The sequence below is a fragment of the Lagenorhynchus albirostris genome, chromosome 10, assembly GCF_949774975.1.
Source record: "Lagenorhynchus albirostris chromosome 10, mLagAlb1.1, whole genome shotgun sequence".
NCBI classification, from domain to species: domain Eukaryota; kingdom Metazoa; phylum Chordata; class Mammalia; order Artiodactyla; family Delphinidae; genus Lagenorhynchus; species Lagenorhynchus albirostris.
Genome location: NC_083104.1, coordinates 68,133,618 through 68,156,064, shown reverse-complemented (window position 1 = coordinate 68,156,064; position 22,447 = coordinate 68,133,618). Strand labels below are relative to the sequence as shown.

Here is a 22,447-nt window from a genome sequence, read left to right as displayed (position 1 = left end):
TGATCAGTGCCTACCATCTGCCTTCCATTTAATATTATAGAAGCATGCATGCATTTCCCAGTTCTGAACAGATGATGTGCATGGTTTGTTGAGATATATGTATATTCTGGATGTATGTGTGTATATATACCTACGGTGCTTAAAATCACAGTTGAAGAGTAAAACAGATAATGAGTCTCCATTTGGGGCTAATTTGCATATTCAGTTCTTGTACACAAAGTAAAAGTCTACAATGACACTGATTTTCTTTTCTACTTTAGAATTGGCACTAACCAGCTGTCAACAAATATTTTGATTAAACACTTTTCTTTATTGGAGAATTTTGGGGCACATTCTTTGTATAAACATATTGTTTTCTTTGATTTCAAGGGACATATTTTCAGTATGATTCACAGATGCATCACACCGGTAAGCTGTCATGCACAAAAATATATTTTTCTCTGTAAACTTCCTTTTTACCATTCATTTCTCTAGGGCGAAAACATGGCTCAGAACAGAATATTCCAACTCAGGATATTTGCCTGAAATAAAGGTGGTAAATAAATGTATAAGCCTGCTTTAAGTAAACCGAAAAATTTAAAGTTATAGATTCACAAACTGGACTTTTCCAAGACATTTTTAAAGATGATTTAACAGTTCCTTTTATACATCTAAGATGTGATTGGACTACAGAGATTATGTTAGAATTTTGACATATATTCATCTAGTCTGTCTTCTGTGTGTAACCATACATAAACATGTTATTTATATAAATGACGTCATGTAGTACATGTAATTTTGAAACGTTGCACATATGTATAGTCATTGTGGCTGTCGTTCCATGTCAGTACACAAGTATCTGCTTTATCCTTTTTTAACAGTAGCACAGTATTCTAAATGTACTGTTGTTTACCTAACTGGTCCCCTATTGAGGGGACTATAAGGATGTTTCCGGTTTTACCTTTATAGGACAGTATAGTCTTTGCTCACATATCTGATTATCTCTTCACATAAGTAGAGTCAGAAGATACGACCATCTTAAAATGTGAAACATATTGGTAAATGCCATACAAAGCATTATACCAGGTTATTCCCACCAGCAGTTTATGATAGTACGTATTTCCCTACATCCTTGTCACCAATAGGTATTATCATTATTTTAAATTTTTCGTCAAACTGATAAGTAAACCATAGTCTCTCATTTGTTTTATTGTGCAGATTTTTGATTATTTGTAGAGTTAAACAACTGTGCATGTTTGTTGATAAGCAGACATATTTTCATAGAAAAGATGAAATTTGAGTTGACCTGAAAGGATGGGTTGAGTTTTGATTGGGTAATTTTAGACAGCTTTTCCCATGAGGTCATCTGGGAAAGTGGTTCTCAACCAGGGGTGATTCTTCCCCCACCCCAGAAGACATTTGGCGATGTCTGGAGACATTTTTGGCAGTCACAATTAAGAGTGCTGCTGGCATCTAGTGGGTAAAGCCAAGGATGCTGCCAAACATCCTACAATGCACAGGACAGCCTCCTACGACAAAGAATTATCCAGCTGAAAATGTCAGTAACGCCAAAGGTGAGAAACCCTGATTTAGGAGAAGCTTGTAGTAATTCCATATGTGAAGAGGGCTCGAATTAGGTTGTTTTTGGTTAAAATAGAGAAAAAGAATCACTGAGAAAGACATTTCAAAGAAAAAAACAGTCAAATTTGATGCCTGATTGAATATGGAGGGGGAAAAAAAGAAATTGAGTCAGAGAGCTTCAACGTTTAGAACCTAGGTGGCTGGGAAGTGGGATGACATTGGTGGAGAGAAGTTGTGAGGGAACCAGTTTGAGCTAGGTGCAGAGTTGTCACTTTTATATAGTGAGATTTTTATTTTACACTTGGTGCCAGGATTGTTTTGGATTTTGAATTAAAAAATCGCTAACTAGTACCAAACATTTGGTTGCAAACAATTTCCTCTTTCTGAAATGTGCTTCTTTCATCTCTGCTACTGAAATCTGGTCCCTTTATTTAGTAAGCTAAAATGCCGTTTCCTCCAGGAAATCTTCCTTGATCTCTCCAAATGAAGTAAAAGTATTTTTTTTTATTATTATTCAACAAATACTTACCAAGTGACAGGCATTGTGCTAGGTACTGGAGCTGCAGTGGAGAGCTTTAAACACACATCCCCTCCCCTTATGGAATTTAAAGCTTAGTAGGAGAGTCAGATATTAAACAAAATAACTACAAGTAAAGGAAGAATCATAGGCTATGATAAATGCAAAGAAGGAAAAATACAAGTGAGTATTAGTGCCAAAGCAGAAGAATACAGCTTCAACTGGACAAGACAGGGGAGATCTTTTAGGGAAGTGATGTTTAAGTAGAGACCTAAGTGATGACTAGGAATTAATTAGGCAAAGGCACGAGGGGAAAGTGTTTGGAGCAGAGACAAATAGGAAACCCTTGAGGAGGGGAATAACTTGGTCTGAATAAGAAAGTGAAAAGAAGTTAGTATGGCTGGAGAGTAGTAGTGAGGTAGAGGGGGAGGTGGGTAATGACCAGGTTGTTTAGAACTGGAGGGCCACGTTAAAGAGGCTGTAGTTTATTGAAAGTGTAGTCCCTGGGAAGGGTGCTAAGCAAGGATGTGACATGATCTGACTTAAATTTGTTAAAGACCTTGTCTCCTTTGTGGGGAATGGTTGAGGTGGGTGATAAATGGGTTGAGGTTTGTAAATTTAAAAAGCTGGGACTTCCCTGTCAGTCCAGTGGTTAAGACTTCACCTTCAGATGCAGGGGGTGCGGGTTCTTTCCCTGGTCAGGAAGCTAAGATCCCACGTGCCTCGCACCCAAAAAACCAAAACATAAAACAGAAGCAATATTGTAACAAATTCAATAAAGACTTTTTTTTAAAAAAAACTGTAAACTACCAAAATGCCCATGAAAAGGGAAATTCATTAAAATTAAAAAGAATTAATTGTATCCATGTGAATTAACCTAGAAGGGTTTCCTTAAAAATTGTTAGATGAAAAACACATGATGCAGATAATGCTTCTTTTGTCAACCAACTACCATATATACATATATATGTATATATATAATATAAACGTTTAAATGGATTTGTATGAGTATAGAGAATGGTGTGGAAAGATGTACATCAAATTTTAATATTGATTATTCAGGAAAATGAAGATGGAGTAAGGAAAGTAGAAAGATATTCAACTTTTATTTATCTTTTGTTATATTTGCTGTAACATCTTTTTTTTTAATTGAAAAGGGGTTGAACTTTTTAAAGAAGAGCTCTAGGAGGTGAGGAAATGTAGAAAGAAAAAATGAATAACTTAAGGAACTTTGCTGGGAAGGTGAATAAAGATACAGGAAGGAAGCTGGAAGCAGATGTGTTTTTAAGAATGAGAGGTACTAAAGCATGTTTAAATGCTGAATAAAAGGCTCCAGGAGAGAGAAATTGAAGAGGGAGAGAAAAAGATAGTCAATGAAATGAGTCACCTTAATTTTGTGTGACAGGAGGAAAGAAAGAGAAGACTACTCTGGTTTCATACTGCAAGTGCCAGTGTGATGGCTTCTGTTTTCTTTAGGATGAATGGAACAGAGTCATCAGCTGAGAGTGAGAGGGAAGGTGAAGGTCTGAGTAGAGTGGAGAAAAGTAGGAACTAGGTGGTTCAGACAGTGGGAGAATAAACTTTGTAGGGAAATTCTGTATCATGTGAGGTCAGGTTGACTGTCTTGAGATGGGTCAGCATGGTCTGCCAATAGTGGTTCCATTTGCATTGTTGTGTGGTTTTCTCTGGTTCAGTTCAGTTTCTTAGGTTCAGAGAAGTAAATGGTTGAGGGGTGGGTGGGAATTTGTCTAGTCCAGTGCATTAGAAGATGGGAGGGTCAAGAAAGTGGAGTATTTGCAAAGACCCAAAAGAAAAGTCTAGAGATAATTGCCCCTGGGACAATAATAATAATTGCCCACATCCAGGTACTGTTTTCAGCTTTCTATTTTTGTCTTATAGTGACATCACTGCCTTGACCACCAGTGCCATTTTTAAATGTATGTAAAAACAGCTCTTTTGACATGACTATTAAGTATGAACAAGATGTTGCTATTTTCTAGCTTTCTTGTAGCTCTTGAAAACGGATCCTGGGGCTTATCTTTAAATATAAAACTTATGTAAACCTGTGTGTGTGCCCAGAATCTGGACAGAAAGCAAACTAAGAAAAAGCAGTAGGTTTAATTGAAACTGAGAATATGGCCCAGATGGTGCCTATTGCCATCGCCCACATCGTACCTAGAAGGATGGTGCGATGTTTGCAAACTTTTCAATTGCTTGGTCAATTGAGAGATTATTTTGAACATTGTCATTCAACAGTACTCATTATTTGACCATTATCCCATTGGTTTTATCAGTTTGTTATTTATGTTGTCGTCTTAGAGAAGACATGACCAATAGATATGACATCTTAGGAACAGATCTTAGGAATGTGTATTATTGCTGTCATAATGTGTTTTAAAATATACCCTGCAGAATCTGGGTCTGAAGGACTCTAACTCACATATTGATCTTTGGAGGTTTGGGGTTTGTTTTTTTCAAGTACAAATTGTAGATGTCTTATTTTAAAAATGACATTATCTGAGAAGTGTTGGTGATAAAATGGATGCTTTCTGTGTACTAAGTGCTTTTACATAAATTATTTCATGTTCTTAAACAACTTAAAGAACAAAACTAAGTTCTTAAAACAGCTCTTCGAGGCAGGTGGGATTATTCTTGTTTTACAGAGCCTCAGAAAGGTTACGTGCTTTTTCAAAGATCTCAAAACCAGAAAGGCCTAGGATTCTAACCCAGATATGTCTAGCTTCAAAGACAGTTATATAATGTCACTGGGAAAGAACCCATTCATATATCTAAATAATGTTTTCCCTCTTACTTGTAAGGCTTATCAGGTATGTGCTTGGGTCTGGGACCTCATTGTTTCTTAGAAGCTTTGTTTATAATACTGCCTTTATCAGGGGATTCTGACAAAGTCCACATAATGATATCCTAACCTTGTCTTTACAGACAGCGCCTCATCGGAGACTTTTTGGAGGCTATATACTGTCATGCCTCCAAATGCCTGGAAGAAGGAGGAAAGTTACTGTTTATTAGCTTAGATATGGTTTATAGCACAGGTAATACCCACAATTTTCCAGACACTTTAAGTATTTCATTTGATCTTACCTGGGAGCTAAGCATTATTGTCCAACTATTCTATTTCACAAATGAGGAATGTGAGACTTGGGCAGCATAATGAATATACAATTACACAGCTAGATTACAACATCTGGGATTGAAGCCCAGGTCTGTTTGACTGTAAAGATTTTTTTTTTTTATGCACAATGCTGTCTTTTCCATCTCTGCTTATCATCTTATGGCATTATCTTTGTTTTTTGTGAGGCTTCAAAGATATTTAAAAAATTGTTTTATTCTGGACTTCAGGGTTCTGAAGTAATAGCTTTTACTGCAGGGTGATAAAAACACACACACATACACACGCACTTTATAGGATAAGGATAATATCCATATGCTACGTATTTTTTAATCTTCTAAAAGCACTTAGTACCCTCAGTAGATCCAGATTCTGGCAGCTGCCAGATATACATTTGGATGCTTAAATTAATAAGTCAAGATTTTAATTTTGCTGCTATGGTTAGTGAATGGTGCCAGATTAAACTCATTTCCAAAGAGTGAGATGCAGACTAGGTATCATTTTATTCAGTCTGTTTATTTATACTGTGATGATAGGGTATGCAGACAGGCAGTATTAAAATGTTAGGATGTACTTCTGGGATGTATTTCTAGTCCCCTGAGAAACTTCTCCAGTTTCCAAAGACAGCAGCATTTCTATGATGACTGTGGCCCTTCCTATATGGGGTTCTCTTGTTATCTGAATATTTATTATTTCATGCCATGTGGTCGCAAAGGTTGCATAGGGAAATAGAAGTTACCATGATGTAAAAATGTTTACTGATTAACTGTCCACGTAAAATTAGCTCCCACTCAAACATTCATTTCTTGCCCATCCTGTTAGTTATAATGTTTCACTGATTGTTACAAAGATGTAAAATCATTGTACTCTATTGCAAAGTCAAATAGCAGATTTTGCAAAAATACTGGAGATAAAAATTTAATGAAAGCAAAGAAAGTGATGTTGAAGAACTGCTGCCAGACTTGCATGCAGAGCCATTGGCAGCGAAATTCTGGCAACGTTAGGCTAGTGAACATCTGAAGAAGAGAAAATCCACCAGAATAATGACATGTTAGGCATTTCAAAAGAAGGATCTGACTATTAAAAATTAAGGGAAATTTGGTGATGTCCAGGTATTTTTGGAAGAAACTCTCTCACTGTATTTGTGCTATTTATATAAATATTGTCTGATAATTGTTTACTGCTGCTGCTACTACTGCTACTTTGGTTAGTACATAGTTGCATTTATTATTAAAATTTTATTAAATAGAAGATAAAATACACTAATATTTGGTATTTCAATTTTTTACCTTAATGAAAACCTTTTTTTTTCCACATTCACTATGAAATTTTGGTCCCTACTTTAAAAGTCCTTTTCAGATAATTGTTGTCCTCGAATAATGAGAACCGCCTGTAATGGTTATATACTTCATGTATTTATTTGTCATTCCTCTCCATTTATGCTGTTAATGAACAGCAGCAACAAAAACTTGTTTACACGTGGGGTTGACTCATCCTGAGTAATATTGTTTTAACCAGTGATGCAAAGAAACAGATTTTCATGAGCAATAGTTTCTTCTAGAAGAATGGCTAACTAGCAGATTACACTTATATCCTGGAGAAAGAACTTCAGGTCACTCATTAAATCCAAAGGCATTACACAGATAAAAATTTCCAGCTTGGGATGGTTGAGGGGAATGCAGTAGTATTGTTTTTGAAGTCTTTGTTTCTATTCAGTAACATTGCCCATAGCTTTAACATTACTTAGACCCCAAGATGAATATATTTTGGAGCTTCCTATCCATTTGAAAAGAAAAATGTGTTTGTAATTCACCAGACTTAATTTGGCCCACTGGTAGACTTGGCAGGCTCAGCTGCAACAGCAAGAGTGGAATCTAATATCCCCTCTGGCTTCTTTCACTACAGCCAAGGTTCTGGATGCCCATTATTTCTAGAGATGATGTTCCTTCTTGGATTTTTTTTTATCTTGGAGTCTGTGGAATACCCCAGGGTAGTGTCAGTGGCAGAGAATTAAGTATTTTCTGGGTTCTGAAACATATGTAAAAAACATATGTCAGTTGAAATTATAATGCATAGTTGATTTTCTGGTAACTTCCAACAACATGCAGGCTCTGTTCTAAGCAAAATCAGAAGATCATTTTTTTTTTTTTGAGACCTGCAAAGTAATGTATACCTTAAAGTCATTCTCCAAATAGAGCTCATTCATTATGACCCGCATTTACATTCATGCTTCCCTTGAACTTAGGCCAGAATATTCATCTGTGCAATTTAATAGCAACACGTTAGTTAATGCTTGATTTCAAGTAGCTAGCATTTCAATTTATTTTTCCTTTATTAGGAAAGTTCTTCCCTTTGAGGGGGTTGAATTAGTCATTGTGTGGTTTAGTTAAGTTCCTTGTTCTGAGGACAAAACATTGCAGGATTTGTGGAGTTGTCTATAGTACCTGTGTGAGAGACATGTCATGAATCTCTTAATAGTTGGGAGATTGCTTTTCACTGAAGATTCTGACGTATGACTGGCTCCTTCTCCTTTTTATGGCAAACCATGTAGCTCATGTATCATGCTAACTATAAATCTTAACTCATATTTGTCCAAGGATTTTACTGAGATTCACCTTCTTAGAGCTGAAAAGGTTCAATACCATATGGTTTCTTTTTATTAGTATGATTAAGAATGTATTTCCATCAAACTATACCATCTGTTATAAAGAGAAAACAGGTAGATTGATATACTTTCCTTGTTTTTTTTTTTAAACTTCCATCCAAATAGCTTATAAGTATAAATCTCTTAGATTGGATTATTTAGAAAATTTAAAAAGTTATGTATTGAAGGACGAGCTCCTTCAGGGCAGAACTTAGCCATCTTTTTGTCCCACATGTACCTTGCATTATGTCACATATATAGTAAAATTTCAGAAAATATGTTGAAGTGAAGTTACCTGTAACTACCATGTTTTATGTAATACTATAAAATTACAGAAATATATTAACTGGTTGGAATTACATATAGCAGGCTGAATAAATTGATGGTTTCTCATTTTTGGTCCAGTGCCTGGTCCAGAGTTGGCATTCAGTGACTGTTTCTTGACTTAGCTCATTAATTAATTGATTGATTCTTGAGATAATTTGGTCTGATGACTAAAAGAGAGTTATGAACAGTCATGTAACCTTTATTATAATAATGTATTTTAATAATCCTGCAAGAACAGAATTTGGAAAAAGTTTCCTTTGTAGTAAGTTTACAGTATTTATAAGGGCATGAAACACTCTTTTTTAAAAAAATTTATTTTATTTTATTTATTTTTGGCTGTGTTGGGTCTTCGTTGCTGCACGCAGGCTTTCTCTAGTTGCGGCAAGCAAGGGCTACTCTTTGTTGAGGTGCACGGGTTTCTCATTGTGGTGGCTTCTCTTATTGCAGAACACAGGCTGTAGGTGTGCGGGCTTCCGTAGTTGTGGTGTGTGGGCTCAGTAGTTGTGGCTCGCGGGCTCTAGAGCGCAGGCTCAGTAGTTATGGCACACGGGCTTAGTTGCTCCGTGGCATGTGGGATCTTCCCAGACCAGGGCTCGAACCCATGTTCCCTGCATTGGTAGGCGGATTCTTAACCACTGCGCCACCATGGAAGTCCTGAAACATTCTTAAAAACATAATTTTTAAAAATTTACTATTTAAACTGTTATCGAGTTTTGCTTTTATTGTTATTCTTTCCATTGAAGCTCATAGGTAATATTCTTCCTGGCTAGATCTCTGTGTTTTTAAGTGAGCCTTAAAGGGTCCAGTTTATATATGTATTGGGTGGGCCAAAAGGTTAGTTCGTTTTTTTCTGTAAGATGGCTCTAGTAGCACTTAGTTGTCTTTAACTTCATTCGAAACAATTTTGTTAGGTTTTATGTGACAGCTGTCATATCAGCGTGCATTTAAAGAAAGACTTATCAAAATTGGTGAATTTTTGTGTAGCCATTTTAATATTGAATATGGAAGAAAAAAAGCAACATTTTTGGCATATTATGCTTTATTATTTCAAGAAAGGTAAAAATGCAACTGAAACGCAAAAAGAGATTTGTGCAGTGTACGGAGAAGGTGCCGTGATGGATCCAAGGTGTCAAAAGTGGTTTGCGAAGTTTCGTGCTGGAGATTTCTCGCTGGATGATGCCCCATGGTCGGGTAGACCAGTTGAACTTGATAGCGATCAAATCAAAACAATAATTGAGAACAACCAATGTTATAGCACGTGGGAGATAGCCAATATACTCAAAATATCCAGACCAAGCATTGAAAGTCATTTGCACCAGCTTGGTTATGTGAATCTCTTTGATGATTGGGTTCCACAAAAGTTAAGCCAAAAAAACTTCTTGACCACATTTCCACATGCGATTCTCTACAGAAAAGTAATGAAAACGTTTCATTTTTAAAACAAATTGTGACAGGCAATGAAAAATGGATACTGTACAACAGTGTGGAATGGAAGAGATCATGGGGCAAGTGAAACGAACCACCACCATCCACACCAAAGGCAAGTCTTCATCCAAAGAAGGTGATGTTGTGTATATGGTGAGATTGGAAGGGAATCCTCTATTATGAGCTCCTTCCCGAAAACCAAATGATTAATTCCAACAAGTACTGCTCCCAGTTAGGCCAACTGAAAGCGGCACTTGACGAAAAGCATGCAGAATTAGTCAACAGAAAACACGTAATCTTCCATCAGGATAACACAAGCACTCATGTTTCTTTGATGACCAGGCAAAAACAATTACAACTTGGCTGGGAAGTTCTGATTCATCCACCGTATTCACCAGACATTGCACCTTCGGATTTCCATTTATTTTGGTCTTTAAAAAATTCTCTTAATGGAAAAAATTTCAATTCCCTGGAAGACTGTAAAAGGCAGCTGGGACAGTTCTTTGCTCAAAAAAATAAAAAGTTTTGGCAAGATGGAGTTATGAAGTTGCCTGACCTGAAAAATGGCAGAAGGTAGTGGAACAAAAGGGTGGGTACGTTGTTCAACAAAGTTCTTGGTGGAGATGAAAAATGTGTCTTTTATTTTTACTTAAAAAGCCGAAGGCACTTTTTGGCCCACCCAGTATAATCCAGGGGTCATTTGGAGTCTTCCAGTTAATGCAGTCTAGGTAAGAGTGCTCAAACCCCCAGTTCCATTGTCTTGAAAAGTCCAAAACTTATCCTGGACTATTTGGGAAATCCCAGTCCCAGGACTTAATTCTTTATAGCTCCTCTGCCTCTCATTTCTTTTCTTCTTATATGCTAATTTTGTGTTATATCATGTTGTCCCAGATATGAAGTTCAAGACAGCTTCCAGTTCCTCCAGAAGAGTCCTGTCCAACAGAAGCATTAGAGGCCAGTGTAGACTTTTCTGAGGCTTTCACTGGAAGAGAGAAGGAAAGTTTTAACATTATCCATCCCATTATTAATGCCTTAAAAAATCTATATTAGACATTATTTTTCATTTATTCACTGAAAAATATTTAATGAGTCAGGCACTGTGCTGGGCACTGGGTAGTCAGAGCTGAGTGAAAAATAGGTTCCTGTTTTCATGGAGCGTATAGACCAGTAAGGGTGCCAGGTAGTCAAGCAGGCCTACAAATTGATGTAAAATTCTGACTGTGATAAGTGCTATGTAAAGGGGTACACAGTACTGGAGAACGTTTAATGGAGAGCTTTGACCTTTTGCGGGGTGGAGGGTCTGTGAAGATTAGAAGGAATTATCTGGCCAAAGAGGGTTATGGGGGTGGAGGAGAGAGAGGCACAGGCGAGTTTTAGAGTCTCTTCCCCACAGTGCTGCCATCTGTATTTTCCTCTTGGACACGTCTGTCTCCAGGAGCCCAATCTTGTTGGCTGCCTTCTCCTCCAGGATTTCCCCTTAGAACTTCCAAGTTCTTCTCCCTCTATCAGGTAGAGCAGTTCTGCTAATCTTTAAGTCCTATTCAAAACCTAATTAATTTTTAGAAAACATTCCATGTTCCTGCCAAGATTTCACCCCGAGGTCAAGGAAACAGTTCTTAAACCACACATTGGCAACATCATTCATTCATTTTTTTCATTCATTCATCCATTCAACAAATATTTATTGGACATTTGTTCTCTACAAAGCAAGAGAACTTCACCCCACCTGATTGATGCCTGAGCATTGCCTTCCCTATGAAAATTTCCCAGAATAGTTTGAACAACCTGAGCATTGCAGGCATTTAAGGATTCAGCAAAGTACAGATTGTGCAAAAATGCCTGTCTTAATGGAGATTATGTTCTAATGGGGAGAGACAGACAGTAAACAAAATAAGTAAAGCAGGGAAGAGGGACTAGGATATTTATGGGGTGGGATTTGCAGCTTCAAACAGTTGAGGACTCATTATAAAGGTGACATCTGAGTAACGACCTGAAGAAGATTAGGGAATAAGCCATTGTGGGCAAAGAGTGTTCCAGGCTGAAGGAGTGGCAACTGGCCCTGATGTGGGAACATGCCTGGTGTACTCCACAAATGGGAAAGAGGCCACTTGAGCTGGAGCAGAAGGGAAAGTAGTATGAGACAGTGAAAGGAAGTGGGATCAGACTGTGTGGGCTTGGTGGAGTGAGATGGGGAGCCAGTGGAGGGTGGTGGGCAGAGGAATCATGTGATCTGGTTGATCTAACTGCTGGGTGGTGGGTGGTCTGGAGAGGGGCAAGGATAGAAGGAAGAATTTAGGCAAAAGGTGGTGGTATTGGCTTGGATGAGACTAGAAGCGGTGAAGTAAGGGAAAAATGCTGGAGATTCTGATATATTTTGAAGGGAGAGCTAGTGGCATTGGCTGATAGATTTGATATGGGAGAAGAAAGAAAGAAAGGAGTCAAGGATGGCACCAAGGTTTTGGCCTGAACAACTGAAAGGATGGAATTGCAGTGACTGCGATAAGGAGAACTGTGAAGAGTAGGTTTTAGAGTAGCTCAGTTTGAACATTTTAGATATGAGATGCCTTTTAGATGTCTGAGAGGAAATGTTGAAGAGACAGTTGAATATGTATCTGAAGTCTAAGGGAAAGTCCGGGCCGGATATATAAATTTAGGAATTCTCAGCATGAGATGCTTCTTAAAGCTGTGAGACTGCATGAGAGCCACAGTATTAAAAGGTTGAGGTTAGATGAAGGATCCAGCACCCAAGACCAAGAAGGAGCAGCCAGTGAGGGGGGAGCAAAGTCAGGGGAAGACGGTGTCTTGGAAGCCAAGAAACGGAGTGACCCATTGTGTTGTACTGCCGAGAGGTCACGTTAGACGAGGCCTGATGATTGACGGTTGGATTTGGCAACATGGAGATCGTGAATGCCCTTGTGAAGGAGTTTTAGATGAGTGGTGGGATGGAAACCTGATTGGATTAGGTTCAAAAGAGAAGAGAAGAATTGGGAACAGGATATATAAACAACATTTTTGAGAAGCTTAACTGTGAAAGAGAGATGTAGGACAGTGGTTCCCTACTTTCTAGAGGCTTAGCTACACAATCTCTTCTGGTATCAACTGTCTGGGGAAAGTTACTTTTGCAGAAACCTACTTATTACCATTAAGGTTTTTTTTTTTCTCCTCCTGACCACTGTCATTTTAGGTTGCTTCCCTCCTTTACTCTGACGGTACCTAAGTTAGGACCTACTAAAATCTTGCTTTCTTTCTGATCCTCAAACAGGATGCAAAAATACTGAGCCAGCTCTGGGGACAGAGATACTGTCCTCCATAGCAGGTTAACAGGAGGGTCAGTTTGGAGACACGACATTTCCTAAGACTTGAGACAATGCCATCTGCACAAAGAAGGATAGCTCGTGTTTATCGAGTGCTCCTCCGTGCCAGCACAGTCTGGGTGTTTTACATCATTATCCGTTTAACCATAATAGCTACTTGGGGTGATAGAGCTTCATAAAGAAAGTCTTACAGGTAAATAACTGGGATTTGTGAAAACCCTCTTAGCATTGTGTTTTATCTTATCAACTTTGATAGCTCATTGCAATACCCAGGGATGTTTTACGAATGACTATGAAGTGCCAGGCACATTTATAGAACTAGGCATTAAAAGGATTCACATTGTGGGTTACTTTTTTTTTTTTTTTTTGCGGTACGCGGGCCTCTCACTGTTGTGGCCTCTCCCGTGGCGGAGCACAGGCTCCGGACGCGCAGGCTCAGCGGCCATGGCTCACGGGCCCAGCCGCTCCGCGGCATGTGGGATCTTCCCGGACCGGGGCACGAACCCGTGTCCCCTGCATCGGCAGGCGGACTCTCAACCACTGCGCCACCAGGGAAACCCTGTGGGTTACTTTTTAAAAATATTATGAACTTCTGGTTAAGAAGATAATTTTTTTTTTTTTTTAACTGAGAGGCTAGATTTTGGGTAAAACAAATTCCTTTTGAAAATTCTTTAAAAGGTCTTAAATCCTTAGAATTTACTCATCCTTTTTACCCATGGGTTCTGTCGTCCTTTTCTGCAGTTATTGATTTTTCCTGGTGCCTTTTCTATAGTGTCTGCCTGGCCATATCCATTCCTTATGGATTTATTGCTCATCTTTTTACTCTGCTCTCTTTAGAGGAATACAATATCAAACTTTTATCCCTTCCATCAGGTTACAACAATTTAAAGGTAGATTGTGCTCCTGGCCCAAACATGTTGACAGTGACCCTTAACAATATTTGAATTATGGTGTGGTTTTCGGGTAAGCATCATAGTATACTGTTTTCTTTTTATGTGTGGCCCTCACTTCTTTACTCATTTACATATCTCTAGGGAAAGATAAATGTCTGAATTGGGAAAAAAAGAATTTTGCTTTGAAATTGCTCTTTTTTTTTTTAAGATGTCATCTAGGAATGCACTATTTAAAAATTTGAACTTTGTAGGCACATTTTCATTTTAAAAGAAGAAGGAAAATGACTTTTAAGAAATGTGTTGGCAAAACCTGAAAAGAAAGCTCTAAAAAAAGGACCCTAGCCTGACAAGAGAAAAGGAAGAAATGATTACTGATGATTTCAATCTCCAGTAAATTACAAAGCATGTGTAGTAGGCTTTGAAGAGAGATGATTCCTATGGCATACTTCATGCTGCCTTCACAGAGAAGTGTGTAAACGAAAGGGAAATGAATTGTTTCAGCCTGGCAAATCTATACCATTTTGGTGGAGTGAAAATGAGTCAAACTGAAATAATTTCATCACTTCTTACTGAAAACAAAACATATGTTTCTGATGTGTTTCTAGAGAACAGTGTACTTGTAGATTTGCTACAAGGAAACAATGCTGAATCAAAGGTAACTAAATAATTATCAAAAATAAGGGGATAATAGTATTTTATATAATTTACACTGCAAAATTTGAAAATTTGGAATATTACTTTGTGGCTAGGAATAATTTTTTTAAATTCCTTAAAACTTAGCAAATTTTTCACAATGGGAGAGAAACTTCATTCATGTATTTATTCAACAAATATTTATTGAAAGCCTACAGTGTGCCAGGTAATATTATTAATAAAGTGGAAAATGTCCTTGCCATTAAGAAGCTTATATTCTAGAGGAGGAGGCTAAAAATAAACAGTTACATAGATAATTGTATCACTTTACTTGTCACATCATAAGGGCAATGAAGGAAAAGAGGTCTTCCTTGAGGAAATGATGTTTAGCTTGAGACCTGAGGAATGACAAGGAGGGTAGCCAGGTATAGGGGGAGGAAAAAGGATTCAAAGAACGGAGAGAAGCGAAGAGTTGGGCAGTGTGGATGGAACAAGTGAACAAGGGTATAGAAGTACAAAATGAAGCTAGGGTAGTGAGCTAAGGACAGGTCTCATAGGGCCTTGTAGGTTGTGTTGTGGATTTTGAACTTTATTCGGAGAACAAGGAGACGCTATTAAAGAATTTTTAGCAGGTTTGCATTTTCAGAAGATCACCCTGGGCAAAGGACTTGAGCAGACATCTTTCCAAAGAATGTGTACAAATGGCCAGTAAGAGATGCTCAACATAATTAGTCATTAGGGGAATGTGAATCAAAACCACAATGAGATAACACTTCACAGCTAATAGGATGGCTGTTATCAAAAACAAATGAACGAAAAAAGAAAACAGCCATTATTGACAAGAATGTGGAGAAATTGGAGCCCTTGTGCATTGCTGATGGGAATGTCAAATGGTGCAGCTGCCATGGAAAACAGTTTGGCAGTTCCTCAAAAAGTTAAACATAGGGGGCTTCCCTCGTGGCGCAGTGGTTGAGAATCTGCCTGCTAATACAGGGGACACGGGTTCGAGCCCTGGTCTGGGAAGATCCCACATGCCGCGGAGCAACTAGACCCGTGAGCCACAAGTACTGAGCCTGCGCGTCTGCAGCCTGTGCTCCGCAACAAGAGAGGCTGCGATAGTGAGAGGCCCGCGCACCGCGATGAAGAGTGGCCCCTGCTTGCCACAACTAGAGAAAGCCCTCACACAGAAACGAAGACCCAACACAGCAAAAATAAGTAAATTAATTTTAAAAAAAAGTTAAACATAAACATATGAATTTTTTTATTTAAAAACTTTGGTTTAAAAATATGTATAAAAAGTTAAACATATAAACAATAAAAAGTTAAACCATATGATCTAGCAATTCTCTCCTAAGAATATACTCAAAATAATTGAAAACAGAGGCTCAGACACTTGTACCCTAACGTTCATAGCAGCATTTTTTACAATAGATAAGAGGTGGAAACAACCCAAGTGTCCATCAGTAGATGAATGGATAAACAAAATGTGGTCTGTACATACAATGGAATACTATTAAGCCTTAAAAAGGAATAAAATTCTGGTACTTGTTACAACGTGGATGAACTTTAAAAACACTATGTTAAGTGAAATAAGCCAAACACAAAAGGAAAATATTGTATTATTCCACTTATATGAAGTACCTAGAATAGGCAAATTCATAGAGATAGAAAGTAACATAGAGGTTACCAGGGCCTCAAGGTGGTGGTGCATGGGGAGTTACTGTGTAAGGGGTATAGAGTTTCTCTTTGGGATAATGAAAAAGTTCTGGAAGTGGATAGTGGTGATGATTGTGTAGCATGCTGAATATACTTAACACCACTGAATTGTGTGCTTAAAGATGATCAAAATGGTCAAAACAAAACAAAACATAGTATATTTTAAAAAAAGATTACTATGTATATCAGTTAAGAATGCATTGTAGTGCAAATCACAGGAAACCCTACGAACCACAACTTAAGTAATTGGGGTGCTTATTTTTCAAATTTACTTTTTTTACAATATTTTATTTATTTATTTTTGGTTGCGTTGGGTGTTTGTTGCTGCACCCAGGCTTTCTCTAGTTGCCACGAGCAGGGGCTACTCTTTGCTTCGGAGCACGGACTTCTCATGTGGTGGGTTCTCTTGTTGTGGAGCACAGGCTCTAGGCACATGGGCTTCAGTAGTTGTGACGCACAGGCTTAGTTGTTCTGCGGCATGTGGGATCTTCCCGGACCAGGGCTTGAACCCATGTCCCCTGCATTGGCAGGCGGATTCTTAACCACTGCGCCACCAGGGAAGTCACAGGGTACTTATTTTTCTTATAAAGTAAATCAGGAAGTTGGCAGTCTGGTATACAGTTCAATAATGCCTTCTGGAGCTAGGCTGTTGCTTCCTTTCTATTATGATATCCTTAGAATGTTGGCATTGTCCTCATGCTCATCTCTGTAGGCCACCAAGTGTCTGTTCTACCTCCAGGCCCTTGTCAGTATTCCAGGCAGGAAGAAGGAGAACGATGAACAGGAAGGAGTAGTACCTATATCACCTGTATCAGGAAAGCTCACTGGCTAGAACCTTTGTGTCACCCTACATTTCTTTTTCTTATATACCACTTCTAATCCATCTGCAAATCCTTTTGATCCTGCCTTCAAAATATATCCAGAATTGGAACCACTTTTGCCATACCTACTTCATCTACCTTGATCCAAGCTGCCACCATCTCCTAGATTATTATAGTGGCCTAACACCTCGTCTCCCTGCCTCCACTCTTGCAGTCCTATAGTCTTTTCTTAGACCCTGCAGTGCTCTTTTTTTTTTTAAATTAAGACATAATTCACATACTCCCAAATTCACCCTTTAAAAAAGTGTACAATTCAGTGGTTTTTTAGTCTGTTCACACCACTATGTAAGCCTAGAGAAGTGTTCCCTTTTAAACATAAATCAAAATCTTCTTAAAACCTTCCAATAAATCCTCATCTCATTCAGGGTAAAAGCCAAAGTTCTTGAGCTGTCTGCAAGGCCCTATACGACCTGGGTCCCCCCACCTCTCAGACCTCATCTACAGCTGTCTCCCCTCATCACTCTGCCTCACCCACATTGACCTTCTTGCTATTCCACACCAGACAAGCTCCTATTTCGAGATCTGTGCACTTGTTGTTCCCTCTACCTGGAATGCTTCCTTCCTCACCTCCTTCCGGTTTTTCCTCAGATGTTACCCTTTCAGTGGGCCCTTTCTTGACCATTCTAGTTAACATTGCAGCCCACCTCTCAGACACACTCACACACTCATTGACACGCATTCACTAAATTCTTTCTTATTCTTTTTTTTAAAAAATAAATTTATGTATTTAGTTTTTGGCTGTGTTGGGTCTTCGTCGCTGCACGTGGGCTTTCTCTAGTTGCTGCGAGTGGGAGCTACTCTTCGTTGTGGTGGCTTTTCTTGTTGGGAAGCACGGGCTCTAGGTGCACAGGCTCAGTAGTTGTGGCTCGCGGGCTCTAGAGCGCAGGCTCAATAGTTGTAGCACATGGGCTTAGTTGCTCCACGGCATGTGGGATCTTCCCAGACCAGGGCTCAAACCCGTGTCCCCTGCATTGGCAGGCGGATTCTTAACCACCACACCACCAGGGAAACCCCTCCTTCTTATTCTTTCCCACTGTTTTGTCTTTACTTTCATCACCTTCTAATATACTGTATAATTTACTAATTTATTTTGTTTATTGTCTGTCTTTCCCTACTAGATTATAAGCTCTTTGAAGGCAGGGTTTCGTTTTTTGTTTTTGTTTTGTTTTTTTCTGTTTGATCCCAGCACCATGAATAATTGTAGTATATATTTGTTGAATGACTGAACCATGTTATATGGTACCCTAAGCTGCAAAAGAGGCTACCTTCTAGATTAGTAGAAATAAGAAAGGGGTTGGGAATGGGTGTTGACTGAGCCCATTTAAAGTTGTGAGGGCTATTATGGTAGTATATTATTTATTTGACAGATATTTACTACTAATGCTAAGCAGTGGAGTTACAATGGCAAATAAGACATTTGTGGTTCTTGCTGTGATGGAGTTTACATTCTAGAAGGGTGATATATGTAATAAGTAAATAAGCAACATAATGTTAAAAAGCAATGGTTGCTGTGAAGAAAATAAGACAAGATCATAGAAAATGAAGGTGGGTTATGGGGAGACACTGCTTTATATTCTATGGTCAGAAAAGACCTTTTTAGAAGGTGACATTTGAGCTGAAACCTGAATGACAAGGAGGAACCAGCCAGGTAGATATCTATGAGAAGAGTCTTCCAACTTGGGAAAGGAAATCAAAAGAAGGATAGTGGGCTTCCCTGGTGGCACAGTGGTTAAGAATCTACCTGCCAATGCAGGAGACACGGGTTCGAGCCCTGGTCCAGGAAGATCCCACATGCTGCAGAGCAAGTAAGCCCATGCACCACAACTACTGAGCCTGTGCTCTAGAGCCTGTGAGCCACAGCTACTGAGCCCACATGCCACAACTACTGAAGCCCATGCGCCTAGAGCCTGTTTTCTGCAACAAGAGAAGCCACTACAATGAGAAGCCCGTGCACCGCAAAGAAGAGTAGCCCCCACTCACCGCAACTAGAGAAAGCCTGCACGCAGCAATGAAGACCCAATGCAGCCAAATATAAATAAGTAAAATAGATAAATTTATTAAAAAAAAAAAGGATAGTACAGATGAAGCTTGGTGAGTGAGGGGTGTGGCAGGAGATGAAATTGAACAGGTTAGATCATACAGGGCCTTTTAGGCGATGGTAATTGTTTAGATTTTTATTTTAAGTCAGTTGGAAGTCATTAGAAAGTTTAACCAGGGAAGTGATATGATCTGATTCAAATTTTAAATGGAAACTTGTACTGGAACAGGTTCACATTCTCATTTGCGTTCAGTGGTCACGTAGTGTAAAAGTATGTAGCAGACCCATATAAACAATAATATTGAAACTACGTTGATAAATGGGAATTTTCCTTTGGCCTAAGTGTTGGGAAACAAGAGGTGGCTGGCAAAGAAACCAGAGGGCAGAGGTGTAGCCTCTCCTGAGCCCCATCTAGTGTAGAGCAAGTGGAATTATATACCCAGTGTTGCCAGATCTTTTAATTTTCTCAGAGAAGCCAGGAATCCAAATTGTTTTGTTAAACCTTTCAATTGATAAATGTTAGCAACCAATCCAAATAGTTTATGAAAATACAGTGGGCCAAACAGAACAGCCTTGCAGGTAGGATGAGGTCCCATAGACGACATTTGGCAGTCTCTAGGTTAGGATGATGACAGTGGAGATGCAGAAAAGCAGAAGGGATTGAGATATATTTTCATATCAGCAAACATGATGATAGAGTGGATGTGGAAGATGTAGGAGATGGCGGGGGAAGAGGGAGCCCTCATTCTTGGCACTGTATTTCTGGCGTGAACAACTGGGTGAATGGTGGTCCATTTACCGAGGTAGGGAAATCTGGGGAAAGGCAGATTGTGTGCGCAGTTAAGACCAAACATTTAGTATTGAGACTTTTTAGGTTTGAGATGCCTGTGAATCATCCAAATGGAGATTTCCAGGGAGAGTTGGTTGTAAAGGACTGGTGCATGGAAAACAGGTCTTGATTGGAGATAAATTGGGAATTACTGACTACAGCTGGGTTGAAGCTATGGGAGCCGATGAGCTCAACTAGGGTGAAGCGTTGAGAGAGAGTAGAGAAGAGGGCATGTGTCCAGCCGTAGAGTCATAACTATTGTTAACCATCTCTCTATATACTCTGTATATAAACTTACGGGTTAAATATATAGTTAAATTTCTGTTTCCTGCTTGAGAAAATAAATTCTGCTTTTATCTTTTTAGTGTGACAGTGATTCTGGGAACCTCAGGAATTCTAACTTACAAGGAGGAGTTACTCGTGTACAACCAGAAGAAATGTCTGGTTTTATATTAAACTTGCTAGGAACAGGAAGAAAGCAGGTCTTTGACTGATTTCAAGTGGAGATTTTAGGGAGGGGTCAGTCCCAGAAAATTTTATGGTTGGCCTTTATGTGTGTGCTCTACTTATAAAATTCTCTCCTGTTTTAATTCTTCCTTCCTTCTTGGCCTTCCTCCCACCTTCCTCAAATATTTGAGCACCTACTATATGCAAAGCATTGTAAAAGCACAGGTAATATAATAGTAAAAAAAAACCCAAACAAGCATGAAGCTTACTGTTTTCAGTATGTTCAGACATTCTATTATTCTGACATCCATTTTGTGATATTTTATATTGGAGGAGTAGTTTGGGAGGTCTGAAAATAGAAATCGGAATAAATATGAATAATACACATTTCCCTTCAGGAGTCTTTCAGTGGAGACTACCAGAAACATTGTCATTAAGTTTTTATTTACCATTTCACCTTTGTCCAACATTAAGACAGCTGTTGTGTTTTCTTCACTTGCCGTCCTTCTGATCAAGCTGTGATTATATGTGAAAGAAGGACCTGCTCAGTACACACCACATGAGGGTGATGTGTGCAGTGTCGCCACTCCAGCATTTAGCATCATAGAACACAGTAGGAGATACCTCACAGTTCTGTTTTGCCTTGGAGTTAAATTCAGAGTAGTGGGTTTTATTATTTTTTTAATCTGTACTTAATCCTTTAGGTGTCTTAAAACTTGCTTCCAGTGAGGCACCTCCAAAGCTCTCTTGCTAGTTGGCCCAAGTCTTTGGTGTCCAGAGATAGCAGTGTTTTCTTGAGATATACTCGTTATTTTATAAATCTTTATAAAGTTAGTCCTTCAGGTTGACCTTCAGGTATAAGATATACTGCTTTTGTTTAGTGCTTAAAAAAAGAACAAAAGCAAATCTGAACAGAGCCTGGCTTTTTTTTTGTTAGAATTTTGTATCTGCTTTTATACCATATGAATGCCTGGAGGCATCTTAAGATGGACATGATTTTATAAATCTTAAATAAAAAATAAATGCTTTATAGGTTTGGGATTTGCAAGGTGCAACACGCTGTAAGTCGATGAGTCTGTTGTAATACAATAAGGTTTATTGTAATACAAACCAATTTATCAAAAATAATGGCTCTTGGATTACTAGCCTGGCTCCTAGATTAATCCATAAAATGGGCCCCACTGTGGAGCATTTCATATTAATTTATTATACCTCCACTGTGTGTATTAGTACTTAGCACTTACTAAATGCCAAAAATTTCTTAGAACAAAACCAGAAGATGGAATTTCACCCAAGCCAAAAGGTTTTTTGACACACTGGCACAGGAACAAGGTAGTGGAGGGAAAAGTCCTTCTTTTCCATGTTTTGGTGCCTGTGCCTCTACTATACTGTTGACTCCTGAGGGATTTCAGACCCATTTTAAAATTTGGAGCACATATAGCAATGCACATGATCCATGTGTCATATTCATTATAGGTATTAATAAAGAACTCTTAACTTTTAAGAGTAAAGCACTAATAGCATCAACATCCCTGCCCTTCAGTCTGTGAGGAACCTTTAAGACTGGCAGTCCAACCACCAAGGGGTTTCTAGAAATACTTATTTCCCTGAGCTTGTGAACTCTAATATAGCACAGAATTTCTCTTTAGTTGCATCTCTGTAAGTCTAATTCCATACAGAGCCTGATAGGGAATCGTGTTTTTATTTATTTTTCTTTTTAATAAATTTATTTTATTTATTTTTATTTTTGGTTGTGTTGGGTCTTCCTTGCTGCGTGCAGGCTTTCTCTAGTTGCAGTGCATGGGCTTCTCATTGCAGTGGCTTCTCTTGTTGCGGACGGAGCACGGGCTCTAGGCACACGGGCTTCAGTAGTTGTGGCATGTGGGCTCAGTAGTTGTGGCTCGCAGGCTCTAGAGCACAGGCTCAGTAGTTGTGGTGCACGGTCTTAGTTGCCCCGTGGCATGTGGGATCTTCCCTGACCAGGGCCTGAACCCATGTCCCCTGCATTGGCAGGTAGATTCTTAACCACTGCACCACCACGGAAGTCCTGAGAATCATGTTTTTAAATATCTTATTTTTAATACCTGTAGTCA

At 38.8% G+C, this 22,447-nt stretch overlaps 1 protein-coding gene across 5 annotated transcripts in view; it reads left to right on the top strand.

The window, feature by feature from the left end:
• Positions 1-22,447, top strand: part of BTBD9 (BTB domain containing 9) — a 414,901-nt gene that overhangs the window by 70,457 nt on the left and 321,997 nt on the right. The window lies entirely within an intron of this gene.